This window comes from Triturus cristatus, chromosome 5_1 (assembly GCF_964204655.1).
Source record: "Triturus cristatus chromosome 5_1, aTriCri1.1, whole genome shotgun sequence".
NCBI lineage: Eukaryota > Metazoa > Chordata > Amphibia > Caudata > Salamandridae > Triturus > Triturus cristatus.
In genome coordinates, this window is record NC_140587.1 from 193999101 (window position 1) to 194024753 (window position 25653).

The following is a 25653-nucleotide window of genomic DNA, read 5'->3' on the forward strand; positions in this document are numbered from 1 at the left end:
GCTCGTGCCGAAACCTCACACCCAGGGCGGTAAGAAAGAGATGAGGTTTTGCGTGGACTACAGAGGTCTCAATGCGGTCACTAAGACCGACGCCCACCCGATACCAAGAGCAGACGAACTTATCGACCGGTTGGCCTCGGCCAACTACTTAAGTACGTTTGACCTGACAGCTGGGTATTGGCAAATCAGGTTAGCTGAGGAGGCCAAGCCCAAAACAGCATTTTCTACCCCGGGTGGGCATTATCAGTTCGTGGTAATGCCCTTTGGTTTGAAAAATGCACCTGCCACCTTCCAAAGGCTGGTGAATCGCGTTCTCACTGGGTTGGACGACTTCTGTGCGGCGTATCTGGACGATATCGCTGTCTTTAGCTCCACCTGGGAGGATCACCTGGTCCACCTGAGGAAAGTGTTAGAGGCCCTGCAGAAGGCAGGCCTCACTATCAAGGCCACCAAGTGCCAGATAGGGCAGACACAGGTTGTATACCTGGGCCACCTTGTAGGTGGAGGCCAGGTTCAACCATTGGAGAGCAAAATACAGGCCATCCAGGACTGGGCTCCTCCAACCACCCAGACTCAGGTTCGAGCTTTCTTGGGCCTGACTGGTTATTACCGGAAATTTGTCAGAAATTATGGATCCATTGTGACCCCGCTAAACGACCTGACAAGTAAAAAGATGCCAAAAAAAGTTCAGTGGACAGCAAGCTGTCAGAAGGCATTCGATGACCTAAAGCAGGCCATGTGCACAGCACCTATCCTAAAGAGTCCAGACTACTCCAAACCATTCATTGTCCAAACAGACGCTTCGGAGCTGGGTGTGGGAGCTGTTCTATCGCAACTGACTTTTGATGGTCATGACCAGCCCATAGCTTTTATTAGCAGGAGGCTGACCCCCAGAGAGAAGAATTGGTCAGCTATTGAGAGGGAGGCCTTTGCTGTGGTTTGGGCCCTGAAGAAGTTGAGGCCATACTTGTTTGGCACTCACTTCAAGATTCAGACCGACCATAAGCCCCTCTTGTGGCTAAATCAAATGAAGGGTGAAAACCCCAAACTACTTAGGTGGTCCATTTCCCTACAGGGGATGGACTTCACAGTGGAGCATAGACCTGGCACTGATCATGGCAATGCAGATGGGCTCTCCAGGTATTTCCACTTAGAGCAAGAAGACTCACCTGGTCAAGGTTAGCTTATTGTCCCGAAGTTTGGGGGGGGGTCATGTAGGAGAGTAGGGTCTGCAATCCTATGATCACCCAGATTTTTTGCTTTTGCTTCATTGGTTTACGACTCTCCCCGGCTGTGGGCCTGCCAATCAGACCCACAGCCTAGCTGTTCTCTCTCGAAATTATCACACATGTACATTAGGTGCATCCACTAATTGGAACTGGGCCGCCTTGTCAGTCCCTGTCTCAGCATACCACAGGTATCCAGGGCATCGGTGTACCCAGGGCCTACCAGGGGCTGAAGCATGTATTATGCCACCCCTGGAATGGCCGCCCAAATCTGACACAACTGGCTGCACGACAGCTGGGGCCACGTGGTGTAATCACCCGTTGCTGTAGGTGTAGTATTCCTACACCTAAACCCAAAAATGGACACATGGATTCCTATCAGTCACTCCTATAGCAGGCCTTATCAATCCTGAAGGCAGAGTGCAGGGAATCATGTGGGACGGTGCTCTGGCGCGAGCTGAGCCCGTCGACGGCTTGCGGAACCAAGACCTAATAGCCGTTCCATGGTGACGCGGGCCAACTACTTTTAATGCATTATAATCCTTGCGGTTATTTGCTAACTTTGGCCTCGCATCACCTATACATGTCGAGTAAGGTGTCATACGAATGGGAATACGAACCCCTCGCCAGTCCTGGTGACGGGGTTAGCATTCCCCCCTTTTAGAGGGACACGACATGGAAGTAACCTTGAACCCCGGTTAAAGTTGACTCAAGCCTCAGCATCACAAAATGGATGCTGCCACCAGACACAAGTCTGACCTCCTGCTGCTGGGGGACCTTCCAGCAAGGGGAGCTTGGACAAAGGGTTTCCTGTCGAGGGCGGTGTTAGCACCGTCCCAGACAGGGTTTGTGTATCCCAGGTAGGCAGGGCTGAAAGGAAGGTGATTGCAAGTGGCACCCCGGTGCTCACTGTGCATAGCCCGGCTCAAACCAGTTTCGGGGGCACACCAGCTCCTGAGCTGGCGCGAAGCCGGACAAAGGATAGGGGTGTAACCACCCCCCTCCTGGCTCCACCCATAGGTAGAACCTAGTCACGGGCCAGCCCCTTTTCTTAGAATAAAGGTAGGAGCGAGTCCCCTTCCCAAATTGGATAATCGGATAATCAGATAATCGGATAACACCGAATCACGAACCACTTTCCACGAAAGGAACTCTTGACTATTTCTGAAGACTCTCCCTTGTGGCTAAGGAGTAGCCACCCTGCACCAGCAGGCACCATCTAAGCGCTTGCGGTTTGCTGTAAGTCTCTCCTACGGATCAAGACTGCCCAGCTCGACGAGACCCGAGTTCCCTGCCATCTCTGACCTTTTACCTCCCTCATCAGCTCAGCTGAGAGTCGTAGGTGTGACGAGACCTGCGGGACCGGCTATCTTCAGAACCTGCACGACGCTTATCTAGCACGCCCACCGAGGGACCCTCGAGTGAGTGCACCTAGGGTTCGAGAAGCCCTAACCCTGAGCAGCCCCAGCATCGAAGTCTGCCTCCCCAGCATCCTCAAGATCTGCGTGGGGGCCCTTCCGCTCCTTGTTGCTCACCGCGTTGTTCGACCACTTGCCGACCGGCTTGTGGCCCTCTTCACGACGCACCATGATTGTTTCATCCCTAGTCTGGTTGCTCCAGACTGGCTCTTGCTCCCCTTCAACAGAGGAGTACCACGGACCCTCCTGGTCCACTCCCGACGCCATCTTGACTCCCCCGCGTGGGTTGCCACTGCCAAGATCCGCTGCCCCTTCCTGGGCCCAGCATCATCGACAGCAGACACCTTCGTGGGACAGCTCGCCCTCCACCCTGGTCGCCGCCGCGCCTCCTGGTCTGAGGAACAGCCGAGTCCGACGTCACCCACTCACCTGGTCGAGGTGACTTCAGCCGGTACCCTCCTGGTACCCACACGATCGCTGGCTAGCGGTTGAGAACTGAGTCCCCTCTGCTTTCAGGTTTCCTTCATCACCGATCCAGGCTTGGATCTCGCTGAATATCGACACTGGTCGCCTGCCAGCAACTTCTTCTTTCAGGCTCCTGAGACTACACGAGGACTCCCGACATCTTGACGAACTTCACGCAGCCGCAGCCTCTGGGCTAGGTAACTTGAGCATTTCAGTGCTCCATCGCAGGTTCGCTCTACAAGTGTCTAGTTCCTTTTTCGTTTAGTCCCACTGATCGGAACACTCCGGAATCAGTACCTCCAGACTCTATCCATTCGCATTTCCCTGTAAGTGTAGATGGTTTCCCGTGCCCCTCGGGCATTTGTGTAAATTGTGCAACCAGTAGTATTTTCCTAAGAGTTTTGTATTGTGCTTAGCTCCCTGACTCATAAAGAGCCAGGGTAGTCTTGTTATAAATAAATATCCTTTATTTTCATAACAACTTGTGTGGTGTCCTTTCACTTGATGTTCAAGGGGTATATGTGATGGTAAACAGCTGGCTTAACACGCCCTCTAGAGTTTAGCCTAAAGACTGCTCGTATCCACGCTACTAGGATAGCTGGTCTAAAAGGTTGACTTACAACCAATCATCAATAAGGGTCGTTTGGAATGATACACAGTGATCACTAGAATAGTGAGCACTACATATCAGGCCAACTTCTCACACCACCCTTCTGAACTGCACCGAGGCCCTTCATCCTGAGCTGCACGAGGTCGCATACCCCTCGTGGCTCCGCCATCTTGTTGGCACCCACGTGACTCTGTACGCCAGCCAGCGCGACCCCGCTCAACCCGGCCTCGACCCCAGCGAAGCCCCGACATCGAGGCACCACGAACTGGCCAGGGGGTGCCGCAGGAACCATTCATCGCCCCCGGCGGAGGACAGTATCGATGGGACCCCCAACTGTCCTCCCCTCTCAAGGTGTGATCGCCCTGCAACTCCCCTGGGCCTGGCGCCTCTCCTGCTGGGCGTCTGGCCACCTCCACCTGGCCTCTCCGCCCCCACCGGGCGCCTGGGTCCGGACATCAAAGGGCTCCAGACCTATATCTGGGGCGACCCCGCCACAGATCGGCAGTTGTATCCCGGAGTCGAGAGCCCTGCTGATTGAATCGCGGCTGACCCTACGGAGAAGAACTCTTGTCGGAACCATCACGAGCCCTGCTGACTGCGTCGCGGCTCCTTCTTGTGAACACTTTGAAGCCACCTGGAACATCGGAGCCCTGCTGACGCTGTCGCGGCCCAACCTCGCTGAAACCTCCCTCGGAGCCCTGCTGACGACGTCGCGGCTCGAGCTGAGCAGAAACCATCTTGAGAGCCCTGCTGATTGGATCGCGGCTCTTCACGAACTGTACGCCAGAGCCCTGCTGACGCCGTCGCGGCTCGACCCCTCCGAGATCCGGAGGCCCTCCAGCTTGAGGATAAGAACTGGGCCCCAGGTACCCTCGTACCGCACTCCTGCCAAAGACTGTCCCGCTACCCCTACCCTTCCAAAGAGACACTAAGACTTTTGGTGGATCCCTCGATCCCTTCGTGTAAATATTGACCTCGTAACCTTTTTATTGCTGATAAAGAATTGCTTGTCTTGAGACAACCTCCTTGAGTCCTGTGTGGTGGTGTTACTGTGCTAGTACGTGATAGGAGAAGGATCTCTCAGGAGACTTCTCGGCAGCGCTCGGCTACTTCGTGCAGTGTGAGGGCCCCCCTTGGTGGTCTCGCCGACTCCTCGGGGTCCGCCTTCCAACATTTGGTGGCAGCGACGGGATCCGAGCCGAACGCAGTACGTACCAGCCAGTACCCACTAGCTACCCATCCAAACGGACAGTAATCATGAGCAGCCAGGAAAACAACGCGACAATGGAGTTCCAGCCCGAACGGCTGGAAGAATATACGCACAAAGAGTTAAAACAGTTCTGCAAAGACAAAGGCATTGCAACCACCGGCCTAAGTACCAAAGAGGACATGCAGAAAGCTCTGAGGACATGGCTGGAGGCCGGGGCAGGCCCCTCCCAGGAAGAAGGTCCCTTGCCCCTGACTGAGACCATATCAACCGCACTGACTCCGGCAACCGGAGGAAGAAAGAGCCTAGAAACCGGCCTCTCCGAAGAAGAAATACGAGAGCGGGAGAAGGTCCGGAACCACGAGCTAGAGCTCGCACGACTTCGGCTGGACGGCGAACTCCAGCTGGCGGAAAAGAAACTGGCCCTAGAGCAGCTACGGCTTCAAGAGGAGATAGAGGAGAAGAGGCGACACCGGGAGTTGGAGGAAAAGAAACTGACCCTTGAGCACGAGCGCAGCCTCAAAGAGCTCGAAATCAAGGCCAAGAACGGAGGGACCAACGCCCCCAGTACTAGAGACACTCTACCGCCTGCCGAGACCAAGGTACATATCCCGAAAGAGGTCGTCAAGGAGTACTACAAGAATGACGACATCCAACAATGGTTCAAGGCCTACGAGGTGGCCATGACCTCTCATCGGGTGCCCCGAAAAGACTGGGGCGCGGGCCTGTGGGGGCGGTTCCTGAGTGAGGGTCGAGACACACTGCTCCAGCTGCCGGAGGAGGTGATGACCTCCTACGATCACATGAAGGAGGCTCTGCTCACCCGCTACGGGCTAACCGCAGAAATGTACCGCCAGCGGTTCAGAGACTGCAAGAAAATCCCGGGCACCACCTGGGTGGAATATGTGGACTTTTTCAGTCGGGCCCTAGAAGGGTGGATCAGAGATAGCAAAGTCACCACCTACGGGCAGCTGGTCGACCTCATCGTGTGGGAACATCTCTCCAACAATTGCTTCGTGGAACTGAGACAGCACCTCCTCGACAGCAAAATGACCGACCCGCGAAAACTCGCCGTCGAGGCCGATCGATGGGTCAACTCCCGGGTCCCCCGGAACTCAATGGGGGAGTACCAGAGGAACCCCACCGGACCCCCCCGCCAACGCGGTGGAGGGGGAGGGCCGAACAGGAACCGAGACCCTCCCGCCGGGGCCCCCAGGAGCCCCCCCCGAGGGCCACCGCAGCAACAACTCTCCCCGAGCCTAGCCCGAAGGGGGGCGCCCCCGGCCAGACCCGGACCACGGCCACCAGTAACGTGCTACGGCTGCCAACAAACCGGACACTATGCCAGCGATCCGGTCTGCCCCCTGAACCGAAGAAACGGGGCCGGCGGGCCCCCGCCCCGACAGCTGGCGGCCGCCGCCCTGGGAGAAGGAGAAGAGGAAGAGGAGACCCTCGACCGAGGGACCACTGAATGGGAGCCGGCAGCCATGTCCCTGGTCTGCCTGGGTAGCCGAGAAATGGTACCCTGCACCCCCATCCCAAGCAACACCCAGAAGTACCGGCAGCAGGTCACGGTCAATGGACAACGGGCCGAAGCCCTTCGTGACACCGGCGCTAGTGTCACCGCTGTCCGCTGCCACCTGGTGACCCCCGAACAGATCCTACCGAATGTGCTGTGTCCCGTCCGGACGGCCGACAACAGCGAAAGCCTGTGCCAGATGGCCCTGGTCCCCTTCGAGTGGGGAGGGGTGACGGGCTTGCTGAAGGTGACGGTACGCGACGACGCCCCCGTCGACTGCCTCCTGGGGAACGACTTGGAGAGTTCCCCCTGGGCTCAAGTAGAGCGACGAGAGCACCTCCGAATGCTGGGACTATCTGACTGGGCCTGTGCCATCACCCGGTCCATGACCACCCGGGCCCCCCGCTCATCCTCAGCCTCCGGGGCCGCCCAGCCCGAGGGGCTCGCACCACCTCCCGCCAGCAGCGAGGGGGAGGTGGACACCGACCCTGGACCTAGTGAATCCTCCCCCGAAGAGATGGCTTCCCCGTGCGCCCTACCAGAGCTGACACAATGGCGACACAAAGGGGGCCCCACCCGGGAGCAGTTCCAACAAGAGCAGCAGTCCTGCCCCACTCTCGAAGGGGTCCGCCAACAAGCGTCCGCCCAAACCAACGGGGACCAGACCGGCACCCACTGGGTCTACTGGGCCGAGGGCCTGCTATACAGTGAGCAGAAAGTGGCAGAACTCGGGGCCAGCCGAGTGTTGGTGGACCCCCTCCGCTTCCGGGAGTTCCTGCTTAACCTGGCACATGATGTGCCCCTCGCCGGACACTTGGGGCAAGACAAAACGTACAGCCGTCTGGTGACCCACTTCTACTGGCCCCGGATGCGGAGAGACGTGGACAACCACTGCCGGTCCTGCCAGACCTGCCAAGCCAGCGGGAAGACGGGGGGTCGGGTCAAGGCCCCCCTCCAACCCTTTCCAGCCGTCAGCACCCCGTTCGAACGGGTCGGAATCGATATCGTGGGGCCCCTGGACCCCCAGACCGCCCTGGGCCACCGCTTCATCCTGGTCCTCGTGGACCACGCCACCAGGTACCCGGAGGCGGTCCCGCTAAGAACTATAACGGCCCCCGTGGTAGGCCGGGCCTTAATGGGGATCTTCTCCCGAGTGGGATTTCCCCGCGAAGTGGTGAGCGACAGAGGCACGAACTTTATTTCCAGATACATGCGGTCCCTGTGGCAGCAGTGCGGGGTCACATACAAGTTCACGACCCCCTATCACCCTCAGGGGAACGGACTGGTTGAGCGGTTCAACAGAACATTAAAGGGAATGATCCAGGGCCTAGAGGAGCCCCTCAGGCGGAGATGGGATGTCCTGCTGCCGTGCCTCCTGTTTGCCTATCGGGAGGTCCCGCAGAAGTCCCTGGGGTTCAGCCCGTTTGAACTATTGTACGGACACCCGGTCCGCGGACCGCTCAGCCTGGTCAAAGAGAGCTGGGAGACGAAGCCCCAAGGCGCCCCTCCTGACGTCTACCGATACCTCCTGACCCTCCGAAACCAGACCCGCAAGTTCCGAGCCATGGCCGAAGCCAACCTCGAAGCCAGCCAAGAGGACATGAAGCGATGGTACGATCGGAACTCCTCGACCATCGAATTCGAGCCAGGTCAGAAGGTATGGGTCATGGCCCCGGTTGAACCCGGCGCCCTCCAGGACAAGTGGACCGGGCCCTTCAAGGTAGTGGAGAAGAAAAGTCCCGTCACCTACCTGGTCGACCTGGAGTCCCCCCGGAACCCCCTCCGGGTCCTACATGCTAACAGGCTAAAACCCCACTTTGCCCGGACCGAACTGAGCCTGCTACTGGCGACCGACGAGGGGGGCGAGGACGACTCCGAGCCCCTGCCCGACCTCTTGCAGTCCAACGTCCATGATGGAACAATCGAGGGTGTCCAACTCGCCTCTTCCCTGACTCCGGAACAGCGCAACGACTGCCAGCAACTGCTGAAGGACTACGCAGCCCTCTTCTCCCTCACCCCGGGGGTGACCCACTGGTGCGTCCACGACGTCGACACCGGGGAGAGCCCCCCCGTGCGACACAGAGCCTACCGGGTACCCGACCGAGTGCGGGCATGCATCCAGGCCGAAGTAACGAAGATGCTGGCCCTGGGGGTCATCGAACCCTCCGACAGCCCGTGGGCCAGTCCTGTCGTCCTGGTGCCAAAGGCCGCAGCTCCCGGCCACCCCCCGGAGTTGCGATTCTGCGTGGACTACCGAGCCCTGAATGCTGTGACCAAGACGGACGCCCACCCTATACCCAGGGCCGACGAACTCATCGACCGCTTAGGGGCCGCCCGCTACTTGAGCACGCTGGACCTCACCGCCGGGTACTGGCAGATCCAGCTCACCCCCGGCGCCCAAGAAAGATCCGCCTTTTCGACCCCGGATGGGCATTACCACTTTCGGGTGATGCCCTTCGGAATGAAGAACGCCCCGGCCACTTTTCAAAGACTGGTGAACAAGGTTTTGGCCGGGCTTGAGGCCTTCAGCGCGGCCTACCTAGATGACATTGCCGTGTACAGCAACCACTGGGCCAAGCACCTCCTTCACATTAAAGCCGTCCTGGCCGCCCTCCAGCGGGCCGGGCTCACAATCAAGGCCAGCAAATGCCAGATCGGCCACGAATCCGTGACCTACCTGGGCCATCAAGTGGGGAGCGGGCAGGTGGCCCCTCTCCAACCAAAAATAGATGCCATCCAGGCCTGGGAACCCCCCACTACCCAGACCGCTGTCCGGGCCTTCCTGGGCCTCACTGGATACTACCGGCGGTTTATCCGGGACTATGGGAGCATTGTTGGCCCCCACACAGAGCTAACGTCCAAAAAGCAGCCCAAGAAGGTGCACTGGACACCCCGCTGCCAAGCAGCCTTCGACACCCTAAAGACCGCAATGTGTACTGCCCCGGTGCTACAGGCCCCTGACTACAATAAGGAGTTCGTGGTGCAGACGGACGCCTCCGAGTATGGGATCGGAGCCGTCCTGTCCCAGGCCAATGAAGAGGGGCTTGACCGACCAGTGGCCTTCATCAGCCGACGGCTACTGCCCCGGGAGCAACGATGGAGCACCATCGAGCGTGAGGCCTTCGCTGTGGTGTGGGCCCTTAAGAAACTCCGGCCCTACCTCTTCGGTACCCACTTCCGGGTCCAGACGGACCACCGGCCCCTGCGGTGGTTAATGCAAATGCGGGGCGAGAACCCCAAGCTGCTGCGGTGGTCCATCTCGCTACAAGGGATGGACTTTGACGTTGAACACCGGCCCGGCAATGACCATGCCAACGCCGACGGCCTGTCCCGCTTCTTCCGCCTTGACGAGGAGAATCCCCAAGGAGATGGGTGACTCTCCATGCCTTCGGCTGGGGGGGACGCCTGTTGGACCCGGCCTCGTGGCATGGTCCTTACCCCCATGGATTGTGCCCGTTCCCCGCCCCGGCCTTCACGGGCCACCCTTCTGAACTGTACCGAGGCCCTTCATCATGAGCTACACGAGGTCGCATACCCCTCGTGGCTCCGCCATCTTGTTGGCACCCACGTGACTCTGTGCGCCAGCCAGCGCGACCCCGCTCAACCCGGCCTCGACCCCAGCGAAGCCCCGACATCGAGGCACCACGAACTGGCCAGGGGGTGCCGCAGGAACCATTCATCGCCCCCGGCGGAGGACAGTATCGATGGGACCCCCAACTGTCCTCCCCTCTCAAGGTGTGATCGCCCTGCAACTCCCCTGGGCCTGGCGCCTCTCCTGCTGGGCGTCTGGCCACCTCCACCCGGCCTCTCCGCCCCCACCGGGCGCCTGGGTCCGGACATCAAAGGGCTCCAGACCTATATCTGGGGCGACCCCGCCACAGATCGGCAGTTGTATCCCGGAGTCGAGAGCCCTGCTGATTGAATCGCGGCTGACCCTACGGAGAAGAACTCTTGTCAGAACCATCACGAGCCCTGCTGACTGCGTCGCGGCTCCTTCTTGTGAACACTTTGAAGCCACCTGGAACATCGGAGCCCTGCTGACGCTGTCGCGGCCCAACCTCGCTGAAACCTCCCTCGGAGCCCTGCTGACGACGTCGCGGCTCGAGCTGAGCAGAAACCATCTTGAGAGCCCTGCTGATTGGATCGCGGCTCTCCACGAACTGTACGCCAGAGCCCTGCTGACGCCGTCGCGGCTCGACCCCTCCGAGATCCGGAGGCCCTCCAGCTTGAGGATAAGAACTGGGCCCCAGGTACCCTCGTACCGCACTCCTGCCAAAGACTGTCCCGCTACCCCTACCCTTCCAAAGAGACACTAAGACTTTTGGTGGATCCCTCGATCCCTTCGTGTAAATATTGACCTCGTAACCTTTTTATTGCTGATAAAGAATTGCTTGTCTTGAGACAACCTCCTTGAGTCCTGTGTGGTGGTGTTACTGTGCTAGTACGTGATAGGAGAAGGATCTCTCAGGAGACTTCTCGGCAGCGCTCGGCTACTTCGTGCAGTGTGAGGGCCCCCCTTGGTGGTCTCGCCGACTCCTCGGGGTCCGCCTTCCAACATTTGGTGGCAGCGACGGGATCCGAGCCGAACGCAGTACGTACCAGCCAGTACCCACTAGCTACCCATCCAAACGGACAGTAATCATGAGCAGCCAGGAAAACAACGCGACAATGGAGTTCCAGCCCGAACGGCTGGAAGAATATACGCACAAAGAGTTAAAACAGTTCTGCAAAGACAAAGGCATTGCAACCACCGGCCTAAGTACCAAAGAGGACATGCAGAAAGCTCTGAGGACATGGCTGGAGGCCGGGGCAGGCCCCTCCCAGGAAGAAGGTCCCTTGCCCCTGACTGAGACCATATCAACCGCACTGACTCCGGCAACCGGAGGAAGAAAGAGCCTAGAAACCGGCCTCTCCGAAGAAGAAATACGAGAGCGGGAGAAGGTCCGGAACCACGAGCTAGAGCTCGCACGACTGCGGCTGGACGGCGAACTCCAGCTGGCGGAAAAGAAACTGGCCCTAGAGCAGCTACGGCTTCAAGAGGAGATAGAGGAGAAGAGGCGACACCGGGAGTTGGAGGAAAAGAAACTGACCCTTGAGCACGAGCGCAGCCTCAAAGAGCTCGAAATCAAGGCCAAGAACGGAGGGACCAACGCCCCCAGTACTAGAGACACTCTACCGCCTGCCGAGACCAAGGTACATATCCCGAAAGAGGTCGTCAAGGAGTACTACAAGAATGACGACATCCAACAATGGTTCAAGGCCTACGAGGTGGCCATGACCTCTCATCGGGTGCCCCGAAAAGACTGGGGCGCGGGCCTGTGGGGGCGGTTCCTGAGTGAGGGTCGAGACACACTGCTCCAGCTGCCGGAGGAGGTGATGACCTCCTACGATCACATGAAGGAGGCTCTGCTCACCCGCTACGGGCTAACCGCAGAAATGTACCGCCAGCAATTCAGAGACTGCAAGAAAATCCCGGGCACCACCTGGGTGGAATATGTGGACTTTTTCAGTCGGGCCCTAGAAGGGTGGATCAGAGGTAGCAAAGTCACCACCTACGGGCAGCTGGTCGACCTCATCGTGTGGGAACATCTCTCCAACAATTGCTTCGTGGAACTGAGACAGCACCTCCTCGACAGCAAAATGACCGACCCGCGAAAACTCGCCGTCGAGGCCGATCGATGGGTCAACTCCCGGGTCCCCCGGAACTCAATGGGGGAGTACCAGAGAAACCCCACCGGACCCCCCCGCCAACGCGGTGGAGGGGGAGGGCCGAACAGGAACCGAGACCCTCCCGCCGGGGCCCCCAGGAGCCCCCCTCGAGGGCCACCGCAGCAACAACTCTCCCCGAGCCTAGCCCGAAGGGGGGCGCCCCCGGCCAGACCCGGACCACGGCCACCAGTAACGTGCTACGGCTGCCAACAAACCGGACACTATGCCAGCGATCCGGTCTGCCCCCTGAACCGAAGAAACGGGGCCGGCGGGCCCCCGCCCCGACAGCTGGCGGCCGCCGCCCTGGGAGAAGGAGAAGAGGAAGAGGAGACCCTCGACCGAGGGACCACTGAATGGGAGCCGGCAGCCATGTCCCTGGTCTGCCTGGGTAGCCGAGAAATGGTACCCTGCACCCCCATCCCAAGCAACACCCAGAAGTACCGGCAGCAGGTCACGGTCAATGGACAACGGGCCGAAGCCCTTCGTGACACCGGCGCTAGTGTCACCGCTGTCCGCTGCCACCTGGTGACCCCCGAACAGATCCTACCGAATGTGCTGTGTCCCGTCCGGACGGCCGACAACAGCGAAAGCCTGTGCCAGATGGCCCTGGTCCCCTTCGAGTGGGGAGGGGTGACGGGCCTGCTGAAGGTGACGGTACGCGACGACGCCCCCGTCGACTGCCTCCTGGGGAACGACTTGGAGAGTTCACCCTGGGCTCAAGTAGAGCGACGAGAGCACCTCCGAATGCTGGGACTATCTGACTGGGCCTGTGCCATCACCCGGTCCATGACCACCCGGGCCCCCCGCTCATCCTCAGCCTCCGGGGCCGCCCAGCCCGAGGGGCTCGCACCACCTCCCGCCAGCAGCGAGGGGGAGGTGGACACCGACCCTGGACCTAGTGAATCCTCCCCCGAAGAGATGGCTTCCCCGTGCGCCCTACCAGAGCTGACACAATGGCGACACGAAGGGGGCCCCACCCGGGAGCAGTTCCAACAAGAGCAGCAGTCCTGCCCCACTCTCGAAGGGGTCCGCCAACAAGCGTCCGCCCAAACCAACGGGGACCAGACCGGCACCCACTGGGTCTACTGGGCCGAGGGCCTGCTATACAGTGAGCAGAAAGTGGCAGAACTCGGGGCCAGCCGAGTGTTGGTGGTCCCCCTCCGCTTCCGGGAGTTCCTGCTCAACCTGGCACATGATGTGCCCCTCGCCGGACACTTGGGGCAAGACAAAACGTACAGCCGTCTGGTGACCCACTTCTACTGGCCCCGGATGCGGAGAGACGTGGACAACCACTGCCGGTCCTGCCAGACCTGCCAAGCCAGCGGGAAGACGGGGGGTCGGGTCAAGGCCCCCCTCCAACCCTTTCCAGCCGTCAGCACCCCGTTCGAACGGGTCGGAATCGATATCGTGGGGCCCCTGTACCCCCAGACCGCCCTGGGCCACCGCTTCATCCTGGTCCTCGTGGACCACGCCACCAGGTACCCGGAGGCGGTCCCGCTAAGAACTATAACGGTCCCCGTGGTAGGCCGGGCCTTAATGGGGATCTTCTCCCGAGTGGGATTTCCCCGCGAAGTGGTGAGCGACAGAGGCACGAACTTTATTTCCAGATACATGCGGTCCCTGTGGCAGCAGTGCGGGGTCACATACAAGTTCACGACCCCCTATCACCCTCAGGGGAACGGACTGGTTGAGCGGTTCAGCAGAACATTAAAGGGAATGATCCAGGGCCTAGAGGAGCCCCTCAGGCGGAGATGGGATGTCCTGCTGCCGTGCCTCCTGTTTGCCTATCGGGAGGTCCCGCAGAAGTCCCTGGGGTTCAGCCCGTTTGAACTATTGTACGGACACCCGGTCCGCGGACCGCTCAGCCTGGTCAAAGAGAGCTGGGAGACGAAGCCCCAAGGCGCCCCTCCTGACGTCTACCGATACCTCCTGACCCTCCGAAACCAGACCCGCAAGTTCCGAGCCATGGCCGAAGCCAACCTCGAGGCCAGCCAAGAGGACATGAAGCGGTGGTACGATCGGAACTCCTCGACCATCGAATTCGAGCCAGGTCAGAAGGTATGGGTCATGGCCCCGGTTGAACCCGGCGCCCTCCAGGACAAGTGGACCGGGCCCTTCAAGGTAGTGGAGAAGAAAAGTCCCGTCACCTACCTGGTCGACCTGGAGTCCCCCCAGAACCCCCTCCGGGTCCTACATGCTAACAGGCTAAAACCCCACTTTGCCCGGACCGAACTGAGCCTGCTACTGGCGACCGACGAGGGGGGCGAGGACGACTCCGAGCCCCTGCCCGACCTCTTGCAGTCCAACGTCCATGATGGAACAATCGAGGGTGTCCAACTCGCCTCTTCCCTGACTCCGGAACAGCGCAACGACTGCCAGCAACTGCTGCAGGACTACGCAGCCCTCTTCTCCCTCACCCCGGGGGTGACCCACTGGTGCGTCCACGACGTCGACACTGGGGAGAGCCCCCCCGTGCGACACAGAGCCTACCGGGTACCCGACCGAGTGCGGGCATGCATCCAGGCCGAAGTAACGAAGATGCTGGCCCTGGGGGTCATCGAACCCTCCGACAGCCCGTGGGCCAGTCCTGTCGTCCTGGTGCCAAAGGCCGCAGCTCCCGGCCACCCCCCAAAGTTGCGATTCTGCGTGGACTACCGAGCCCTGAATGCTGTGACCAAGACGGACGCCCACCCTATACCCAGGGCCGACGAACTCATCGACCGCTTAGGGGCCGCCCGCTACTTGAGCACGCTGGACCTCACCGCCGGGTACTGGCAGATCCAGCTCACCCCCGGCGCCCAAGAAAGATCCGCCTTTTCGACCCCGGATGGGCATTACCACTTTCGGGTGATGCCCTTCGGAATGAAGAACGCCCCGGCCACTTTTCAAAGACTGGTGAACAAGGTTTTGGCCGGGCTTGAGGCCTTCAGCGCGGCCTACCTAGATGACATTGCCGTGTACAGCAACCACTGGGCCGAGCACCTCCTTCACATTAAAGCCGTCCTGGCCGCCCTCCAGCGGGCCGGGCTCACAATCAAGGCCAGCAAATGCCAGATCGGCCACGGATCCGTGACCTACCTGGGCCATCAAGTGGGGAGCGGGCAGGTGGCCCCTCTCCAACCAAAAATAGATGCCATCCAGGCCTGGGAACCCCCCACTACCCAGACCGCTGTCCGGGCCTTCCTGGGCCTCACTGGATACTACCGGCGGTTTATCCGGGACTATGGGAGCATTGTTGGCCCCCTCACAGAGCTAACGTCCAAAAAGCAGCCCAAGAAGGTGCACTGGACACCCCGCTGCCAAGCAGCCTTCGACACCCTAAAGACCGCAATGTGTACTGCCCCGGTGCTACAGGCCCCTGACTACAATAAGGAGTTCGAGGTGCAGACGGACGCCTCCGAGTATGGGATCGGGGCCGTCCTGTCCCAGGCCAATGAAGAGGGGCTTGACCGACCAGTGGCCTTCATCAGCCGACGGCTACTGCCCCGGGAGCAACGATGGAGCACCATCGAGCGTGAGGCCTTCGCTGTGGTGTGGGCCCTTAAGAAACTCCGGCCCTACCTCTTCGGTACCCACTTCCGGGTCCAGACCGACCACCGGCCCTTGCGGTGGTTAATGCAAATGCGGGGCGAGAACCCCAAGCTGCTGCGGTGGTCCATCTCGCTACAAGGGATGGACTTTGACGTTGAACACCGGCCCGGCAATGACCATGCCAACGCCGACGGCCTGTCCCGCTTCTTCCGCCTTGACGAGGAGAATCCCCAAGGAGATGGGTGACTCTTCATGCCTTCGGCTGGGGGGGACGCCTGTTGGACCCGGCCTCGTGGCATGGTCCTTACCCCCGTGGATTGTGCCCGTTCCCCGCCCCGGCCTTCACGGGCCACCCTTCTGAACTGCACCGAGGCCCTTCATCCTGAGCTGCACGAGGTCGCATACCCCTCGTGGCTCCGCCATCTTGTTGGCACCCACGTGACTCTGTGCGCCAGCCAGCGCGACCCCGCTCAACCCGGCCTCGACCCCAGCGAAGCCCCGACATCGAGGCACCACGAACTGGCCAGGGGGTGCCGCAGGAACCATTCATCGCCCCCGGCGGAGGACAGTATCGATGGGACTCCCAACTGTCCTCCCCTCTCAAGGTGTGATCGCCCTGCAACTCCCCTGGGCCTGGCGCATCTCCTGTTGGGCGTCTGGCCACCTCCACCCGGCCTCTCCGCCCCCACCGGGCGCCTGGGTCCGGACATCAAAGGGCTCCAGACCTATATCTGGGGCGACCCCGCCACAGATCGGCAGTTGTATCCCGGAGTCGAGAGCCCTGCTGATTGAATCGCGGCTGACCCTACGGAGAAGAACTCTTGTCGGAACCATCACGAGCCCTGCTGACTGTGTCGCGGCTCCTTCTTGTGAACACTTTGAAGCCACCTGGAACATCGGAGCCCTGCTGACGCTGACGCGGCTCAACCTCGCTGAAACCTCCCTCGGAGCCCTGCTGACGACGTCGCGGCTCGAGCTGAGCAGAAACCATCTTGAGAGCCCTGCTGACTGGATCGCGGCTCTCCACGAACTGTACGCCAGAGCCCTGCTGACGCCGTCGCGGCTCGACCCCTCCGAGATCCGGAGGCCCTCCAGCTTGAGGATAAGAACTAGGCCCCAGGTACCCTCGTACCGCACTCCTGCCAAAGACTGTCCCGCTACCCCTACCCTTCCAAAGAGACACTAAGACTTTTGGTGGATCCCTCGATCCCTTCGTGTAAATATTGACCTCGTAACCTTTTTATTGCTGATAAAGAATTGCTTGTCTTGAGACAACCTCCTTGAGTCCTGTGTGGTGGTGTTACTGTGCTAGTACGTGATAGGAGAAGGATCTCTCAGGAGACTTCTCGGCAGCGCTCGGCTACTTCGTGCAGTGTGAGGGCCCCCCTTGGTGGTCTCGCCGACTCCTCGGGGTCCGCCTTCCAACATTTGGTGGCAGCGACGGGATCCGAGCCGAACGCAGTACGTACCAGCCAGTACCCACTAGCTACCCATCCAAACGGACAGTAATCATGAGCAGCCAGGAAAACAACGCGACAATGGAGTTCCAGCCCGAACGGCTGGAAGAATATACGCACAAAGAGTTAAAACAGTTCTGCAAAGACAAAGGCATTGCAACCACCGGCCTAAGTACCAAAGAGGACATGCAGAAAGCTCTGAGGACATGGCTGGAGGCCGGGGCAGGCCCCTCCCAGGAAGAAGGTCCCTTGCCCCTGACTGAGACCATATCAACCGCACTGACTCCGGCAACCGGAGGAAGAAAGAGCCTAGAAACCGGCCTCTCCGAAGAAGAAATACGAGAGCGGGAGAAGGTCCGGAACCACGAGCTAGAGCTCGCACGACTGCGGCTGGACGGCGAACTCCAGCTGGCGGAAAAGAAACTGGCCCTAGAGCAGCTACGGCTTCAAGAGGAGATAGAGGAGAAGAGGCGACACCGGGAGTTGGAGGAAAAGAAACTGACCCTTGAGCACGAGCGCAGCCTCAAAGAGCTCGAAATCAAGGCCAAGAACGGAGGGACCAACGCCCCCAGTACTAGAGACACTCTACCGCCTGCCGAGACCAAGGTACATATCCCGAAAGAGGTCGTCAAGGAGTACTACAAGAATGACGACATCCAACAATGGTTCAAGGCCTACGAGGTGGCCATGACCTCTCATCGGGTGCCCCGAAAAGACTGGGGCGCGGGCCTGTGGGGGCGGTTCCTGAGTGAGGGTCGAGACACACTGCTCCAGCTGCTGGAGGAGGTGATGACCTCCTACGATCACATGAAGGAGGCTCTGCTCACCCGCTACGGGCTAACCGCAGAAATGTACCGCCAGCGGTTCAGAGACTGCAAGAAAATCCCGGGCACCACCTGGGTGGAATATGTGGACTTTTTCAGTCGGGCCCTAGAAGGGTGGATCAGAGGTTGCAAAGTCACCACCTACGGGCAGCTGGTCGACCTCATCGTGTGGGAACATCTCTCCAACAATTGCTTCGTGGAACTGAGACAGCACCTCCTCGACAGCAAAATGACCGACCCGCGAAAACTCGCCGTCGAGGCCGATCGATGGGTCAACTCCCGGGTCCCCCGGAACTCAATGGGGGAGTACCAGAGGAACCCCACCGGACCCCCCCGCCAACGCGGTGGAGGGGGAGGGCCGAACAGGAACCGAGATCCTCCCGCCGGGGCCCCCAGGAGCCCCCCTCGAGGGCCACCGCAGCAACAACTCTCCCCGAGCCTAGCCCGAAGGGGGGCGCCCCCGGCCAGACCCGGACCACGGCCACCAGTAACGTGCTACGGCTGCCAACAAACCGGACACTATGCCAGCGATCCGGTCTGCCCCCTGAACCGAAGAAACGGGGCCGGCAGGCCCCCGCCCCGACAGCTGGCGGCCGCCGCCCTGGGAGAAGGAGAAGAGGAAGAGGAGACCCTCGACCGAGGGACCACTGAATGGGAGCCGGCAGCCATGTCCCTGGTCTGCCTGGGTAGCCGAGAAATGGTACCCTGCACCCCCATCCCAAGCAACACCCAGAAGTACCGGCAGCAGGTCACGGTCAATGGACAACGGGCCGAAGCCCTTCGTGACACCGGCGCTAGTGTCACCGCTGTCCGCTGCCACCTGGTGACCCCCGAACAGATCCTACCGAATGTGCTGTATCCCGTCCGGACGGCCGACAACAGCGAAAGCCTGTGCCAGATGGCCCTGGTCCCCTTCGAGTGGGGAGGGGTGACGGGCCTGCTGAAGGTGACGGTACGCGACGACGCCCCCGTCGACTGCCTCCTGGGGAACGACTTGGAGAGTTCCACCTGGGCTCAAGTAGAGCGACGAGAGCACCTCCGAATGCTGGGACTATCTGACTGGGCCTCTGCCATCACCCGGTCCATGACCACCCGGGCCCCCCGCTCATCCTCAGCCTCCGGGGCCGCCCAGCCCGAGGGGCTCGCACCACCTCCCGCCAGCAGCGAGGGGGAGGTGGACACCGACCCTGGACCTAGTGAATCCTCCCCCGAAGAGATGGCTTCCCCGTGCGCCCTACCAGAGCTGACACAATGGCGACACAAAGGGGGCCCCACCCGGGAGCAGTTCCAACAAGAGCAGCAGTCCTGCCCCACTCTCGAAGGGGTCCGCCAACAAGCGTCCGCCCAAACCAACGGGGACCAGACCGGCACCCACTGGGTCTACTGGGCCGAGGGCCTGCTATACAGTGAGCAGAAAGTGGCAGAACTCGGGGCCAGCCGAGTGTTGGTGGTCCCCCTCCGCTTCCGGGAGTTCCTGCTCAACCTGGCACATGATGTGCCCCTCGCCGGACACTTGGGGCAAGACAAAACGTACAGCCGTCTGGTGACCCACTTCTACTGGCCCCGGATGCGGAGGGACGTGGACAACCACTGCCGGTCCTGCCAGACCTGCCAAGCCAGCGGGAAGACAGGGGGTCGGGTCAAGGCCCCCCTCCAAACCTTTCCAGCCGTCAGCACCCCGTTCGAACGGGTCGGAATCGATATCGTGGGGCCCCTGGACCCCCAGACCGCCCTGGGCCACCGCTTCATCCTGGTCCTCGTGGACCACGCCACCAGGTACCCGGAGGCGGTCCCGCTAAGAACTATAACGGCCCCCGTGGATATTCTCCCGAGTGGGATTTCCCCGCGAAGTGGTGAGCGGCAGAGGCACGAACTTTATTTCCAGATACATGCGGTCCCTGTGGCAGCAGTGCGGGGTCACATACAAGTTCACGACCCCCTATCACCCTCAGGGGAACGGACTGGTTGAGCGGTTCAACAGAACATTAAAGGGAATGATCCAGGGCCTAGAGGAGCCCCTCAGGCGGAGATGGGATGTCCTGCTGCTGTGCCTCCTGTTTGCCTATCGGGAGGTCCCGCAGATGTCCCTGGGGTTCAGCCCGTTTGAACTATTGTACGGACACCCGGTCCGCGGACCGCTAAGCCTGGTCAAAGAGAGCTGGGAGACAAAGCCCCAAGGCGCCCCTCCTGACGTCTACCGATACCTCCTGACCCTCCGAAACCAGACCCGCAAGTTCCGAGCCATGGCCGAAGCCAACCTCGAGGCCAGCCAAGAGGACATGAAGCGATGGTACGATCGGAACTCCTCGACCATCGAATTCGAGCCAGGTCAGAAGGTATGGGTCATGGCCCCGGTTGAACCCGGCGCCCTCCAGGACAAGTGGACCGGGCCCTTCAAGGTAGTGGAGAAGAAAAGTCCCGTCACCTACCTGGTCGACCTGGAGTCCCCCCGGAACCCCCTCCGGGTCCTACATGCTAACAGGCTAAAACCCCACTTTGCCCGGACCGAACTGAGCCTGCTACTGGCGACCGACGAGGGGGGCGAGGACGACTCCGAGCCCCTGCCCGACCTCTTGCAGTCCAACGTCCATGATGGAACAATCGAGGGTGTCCAACTCGCCTCTTCCCTGACTCCGGAACAGCGCAACGACTGCCAGCAACTGCTGCAGGACTACGCAGCCCTCTTCTCCCTCACCCCGGGGGTGACCCACTGGTGCGTCCACGACGTCGACACGGGGAGAGCCCCCCCGTGTGACACAGAGCCTACCGGGTACCCGACCGAGTGCGGGCATGCATCCAGGCCGAAGTAACGAAGATGCTGGCCCTGGGGGTCATCGAACCCTCCGACAGCCCGTGGGCCAGTCCTGTCGTCCTGGTGCCAAAGGCCGCAGCTCCCGGCCACCCCCCGGAGTTGCGATTCTGCGTGGACTACCGAGCCCTGAATGCTGTGACCAAGACGGACGCCCACCCTATACCCAGGGCCGACGAACTCATCGACCGCTTAGGGGCCGCCCACTACTTGAGCAGGCTGGACCTCACCGCCGGGTACTGGCAGATCCAGCTCACCCCCGGCGCCCAAGAAAGATCTGTCTTTTCGACCCCGGATGGGCATTACCACTTTCGGGTGATGCCCTTCGGAATGAAGAACGCCCCGGCCACTTTTCAAAGACTGGTGAACAAGGTTTTGGCCGGGCTTGAGGCCTTCAGCGCGGCCTACCTAGATGACATTGCCGTGTACAGCAACCACTGGGCCGAGCACCTCCTTCACATTAAAGCCGTCCTGGCCGCCCTCCAGCGGGCCGGGCTCACAATCAAGGCCAGCAAATGCCAGATCGGCCACGAATCCGTGACCTACCTGGGCCATCAAGTGGGGAGCGGGCAGGTGGCCCCTCTCCAACCAAAAATAGATGCCATCCTGGCCTGGGAACCCCCCACTACCCAGACCGCTGTCCGGGCCTTCCTGGGCCTCACTGGATACTACCGGCGGTTTATCCGGGACTATGGGAGCATTGTTGGCCCCCTCACAGAGCTAACGTCCAAAAAGCAGCCCAAGAAGGTGCACTGGACACCCCGCTGCCAAGCAGCCTTCGACACCCTAAAGACCGCAATGTGTACTGCCCCGGTGCTACAGGCCCCTGACTACAATAAGGAGTTCGTGGTGCAGACGGACGCCTCCGAGTATGGGATCGGGGCCGTCCTGTCCCAGGCCAATGAAGAGGGGCTTGACCGACCAGTGGCCTTCATCAGCCGACGGCTACTGCCCCGGGTGCAACGATGGAGCACCATCGAGCGTGAGGCCTTCGCTGTGGTGTGGGCCCTTAAGAAACTCCGGCCCTACCTCTTCGGTACCCACTTCCGGGTCCAGACCGACCACCGGCCCTTGCGGTGGTTAATGCAAATGCGGGGCGAGAACCCCAAGCTGCTGCGGTGGTCCATCTCGCTACAAGGGATGGACTTTGACGTTGAACACCGGCCCGGCAATGACCATGCCAACGCCGACGGCCTGTCCCGCTTCTTCCGCCTTGACGAGGAGAATCCCCAAGGAGATGGGTGACTCTCCATGCCTTCGGCTGGGGGGGACGCCTGTTTAACCCGGCCTCGTGGCATGGTCCTTACCCCCGTGGATTGTGCCCGTTCCCCGCCCCGGCCTTCACGGGCCACCCTTCTGAACTGCACCGAGGCCCTTCATCCTGAGCTGCACGAGGTCGCATACCCCTCGTGGCTCCGCCATCTTGTTGGCACCCACGTGACTCTGTGCGCCAGCCAGAGTGACCCCGCTCAACCCGGCCTCGACCCCAGCGAAGCCCCGACATCGAGGCACCACGAACTGGCCAGGGGGTGCCGCAGGAACCATTCATCGCCCCCGGCGGAGGACAGTATCGATGGGACCCCCAACTGTCCTCCCCTCTCAAGGTGTGATCGCCCTGCAACTCCCCTGGTTCTGGCGCCTCTCCTGCTGGGCGTCTGGCCACCTCCACCCGGCCTCTCCGCCCCCACCGGGCGCCTGGGTCCGGACATCAAAGGGCTCCAGACCTATATCTGGGGCGACCCCGCCACAGATCGGCAGTTGTATCCCGGAGTCGAGAGCCCTGCTGATTGAATCGCGGCTGACCCTACGGAGAAGAACTCTTGTCGGAACCATCACGAGCCCTGCTGACTGCGTCGCGGCTCCTTCTTGTGAACACTTTGAAGCCACCTGGAACATCGGAGCCCTGCTGACGCTGTCGCGGCCCAACCTCGCTGAAACCTCCCTCGGAGCCCTGCTGACGACGTCGCGGCTCGAGCTGAGCAGAAACCATCTTGAGAGCCCTGCTGATTGGATCGCGGCTCTCCACGAACTGTACGCCAGAGCCCTGCTGACGCCGTCGCGGCTCGACCCCTCCGAGATCCGGAGGCCCTCCAGCTTGAGGATAAGAACTGGGCCCCAGGTACCCTCGTACCGCACTCCTGCCAAAGACTGTCCCGCTACCCCTACCCTTCCAAAGAGACACTAAGACTTTTGGTGGATCCCTCGATCCCTTCGTGTAAATATTGACCTCGTAACCTTTTTATTGCTGATAAAGAATTGCTTGTCTTGAGACAACCTCCTTGAGTCCTGTGTGGTGGTGTTACTGTGCTAGTACGTGATAGGAGAAGGATCTCTCAGGAGACTTCTCGGCAGCGCTCGGCTACTTCGTGCAGTGTGAGGGCCCCCCTTGGTGGTCTCGCCGACTCCTCGGGGTCCGCCTTCCAACAGATAGGAACCCACCCCTCCTGTGTCTGGGCACTGCTGGGGGGACTCTACACCCATCCCTCCTGTGTCTGGGCACTGCTGGGAGTGATAGGCACCCACCCCTCCTGTGTCTGGGCACTGCTGGGGGGACTCTACACCCACCCCTCCTGTGTCTGGGCACTGCTGGGAGTGATAGGCACCCACCCCTCCTGTGTCTGGGCACTGCTGGGGGGACTCTAAACCCACCCCTCCTGTGTCTGGGCACTGCTGGGGGGACTCTACACCCACCCCTCCTGTGTCTGGGCACTGCTGGGAGGACTCTGCACACACCCCTCCTGCGTCTGGGCACTGCTGGGAGGACTCTGCACCCAGCCCTCCTGTGTCTGGGCACTGCTGGGAGGACTCTACACCCAGCCCTCCTGTGTCTGGGCACTGCTGGGAGTGATAGGCACCCACCCCTCCTGTGTCTGGGCACTGCTGGGGGGACTCGGCACACACCCCTCCTGTGTCTGGGCACTGCTGGGGGGACTCTGCACACACCCCTCCTGTGTCTGGGCACTGCTGGGAGGACTCTGCACCCACCCCTCCTGCGTCTGGGCACTGCTGGGAGGACTCTGCACACACCCCTCCTGTATATGGGCACTGCTGGGAGTGACAGGAACCCACCCCTCCTGTGTCTGGGCACTGCTGGGGGGACTCTACACCCATCCCTCCTGTGTCTGGGCACTGCTGGGAGTGATAGGCACCCACCCCTCCTGTGTCTGGGCACTGCTGGGGGGACTCTACACCCACCCCTCCTGTGTCTGGGCACTGCTGGGGGGACTCTACACCCACCCCTCCTGTGTCTGGGCACTACTGGGAGGACTCTGCACACACCCCTCCTGCGTCTGGGCACTGCTGGGAGGACTCTGCACCCAGCCCTCCTGCGTCTGGGCACTGCTGGGAGGACTCTACACCCAGCCCTCCTGTGTCTGGGCACTGCTGGGAGTGATAGACACCCACCCCTCCTGTGTCTGGGCACTGCTGGGAGTGATAGGCACCCACCCCTCCTGTGTCTGGGCACTGCTGGGGGGACTCTACACCCAGCCCTCCTGTGTCTGGGCACTGCTGGGAGGACTCTGCACCCACCCCTCCTGCATCTGGGCACTGCTGGGAGGACTCTGCACACACCCCTCCTGTGTATGGGCACTGCTGGGAGTGATAGGCACCCACCCCTCCTGTGTCTGGGCACTGCTGGGAGTGATAGGCACCCACCCCTGCTGTGTCTGGGCACTGCTGGGAGTGATAGGCACCCACCCCTCCTGTGTCTGGGCACTGCTGGGAGGACTCTGCACACACCCCTCCTGCGTCTGGGCACAGCTGGGAGGACTCTGCACCCACCCCTCCTGTGTCTGGGCACTGCTGGGAGTGATAGGCACCCACCCCTCCTGTGTCTGGGCACTGCTGGGAGTGATAGGCACCCACCCCTCCTGTGTCTGGGCACTGCTGGGAGTGATAGGCACCCACCCCTCCTGTGTCTGGGCACTGCTGGGAGGACTCTGCACACACCCCTCCTGCGTCTGGGCACTGCTGGGAGGACTCTGCACCCACCCCTCCTGTGTCTGGGCACTGCTGGGGGGACTCTACAACCAGCCCTCCTGTGTCTGGGCACTGCTGGGGGGACTCTACACCCATCCCTCCTGTGTCTGGGCACTGCTGGGAGTGATAGGCACCCACCCCTCCTGTGTCTGGGCACTGCTGGGGGGACTCTACACCCACCCCTCCTGTGTCTGGGCACTGCTGGGAGTGATGGCACCCACCCCTCCTGTGTCTGGGCACTGCTGGGGGGACTCTACACCCAGCCCTCCTGTGTCTGGGCACTGCTGGGAGGACTCTGCACCCACCCCTCCTGCATCTGGGCACTGCTGGGAGGACTCTGCACACACCCCTCCTGTGTATGGGCACTGCTGGGAGTGATAGGCACCCACCCCTCCTGTGTCTGGGCACTGCTGGGAGTGATAGGCACCCACCCCTCCTGTGTCTGGGCACTGCTGGGAGGACTCTGCACACACCCCTCCTGCGTCTGGGCACAGCTGGGAGGACTCTGCACCCACCCCTCCTGTGTCCGGGCACTGCTGGGAGTGATAGGCACCCACCCCTCCTGTGTCTGGGCACTGCTGGGAGTGATAGGCACCCACCCCTCCTATGTCTGGGCACTGCTGGGAGTGATAGGCACCCACCCCTCCTGTGTCTGGGCACTGCTGGGAGGACTCTGCACACACCCCTCCTGCGTCTGGGCACTGCTGGGAGGACTCTGCACCCACCCCTCCTGTGTCTGGGCACTGCTGGGGGGACTCTACAACCAGCCCTCCTGTGTCTGGGCACTGCTGGGAGTGATAGGCACCCAGGCCTCCTGTGTCTGGCCATGCATGCTCCATACATACACGGGTGGGGTTATGGTCCGTACATACACTGTTGGGGTGGGGGTACACTCCA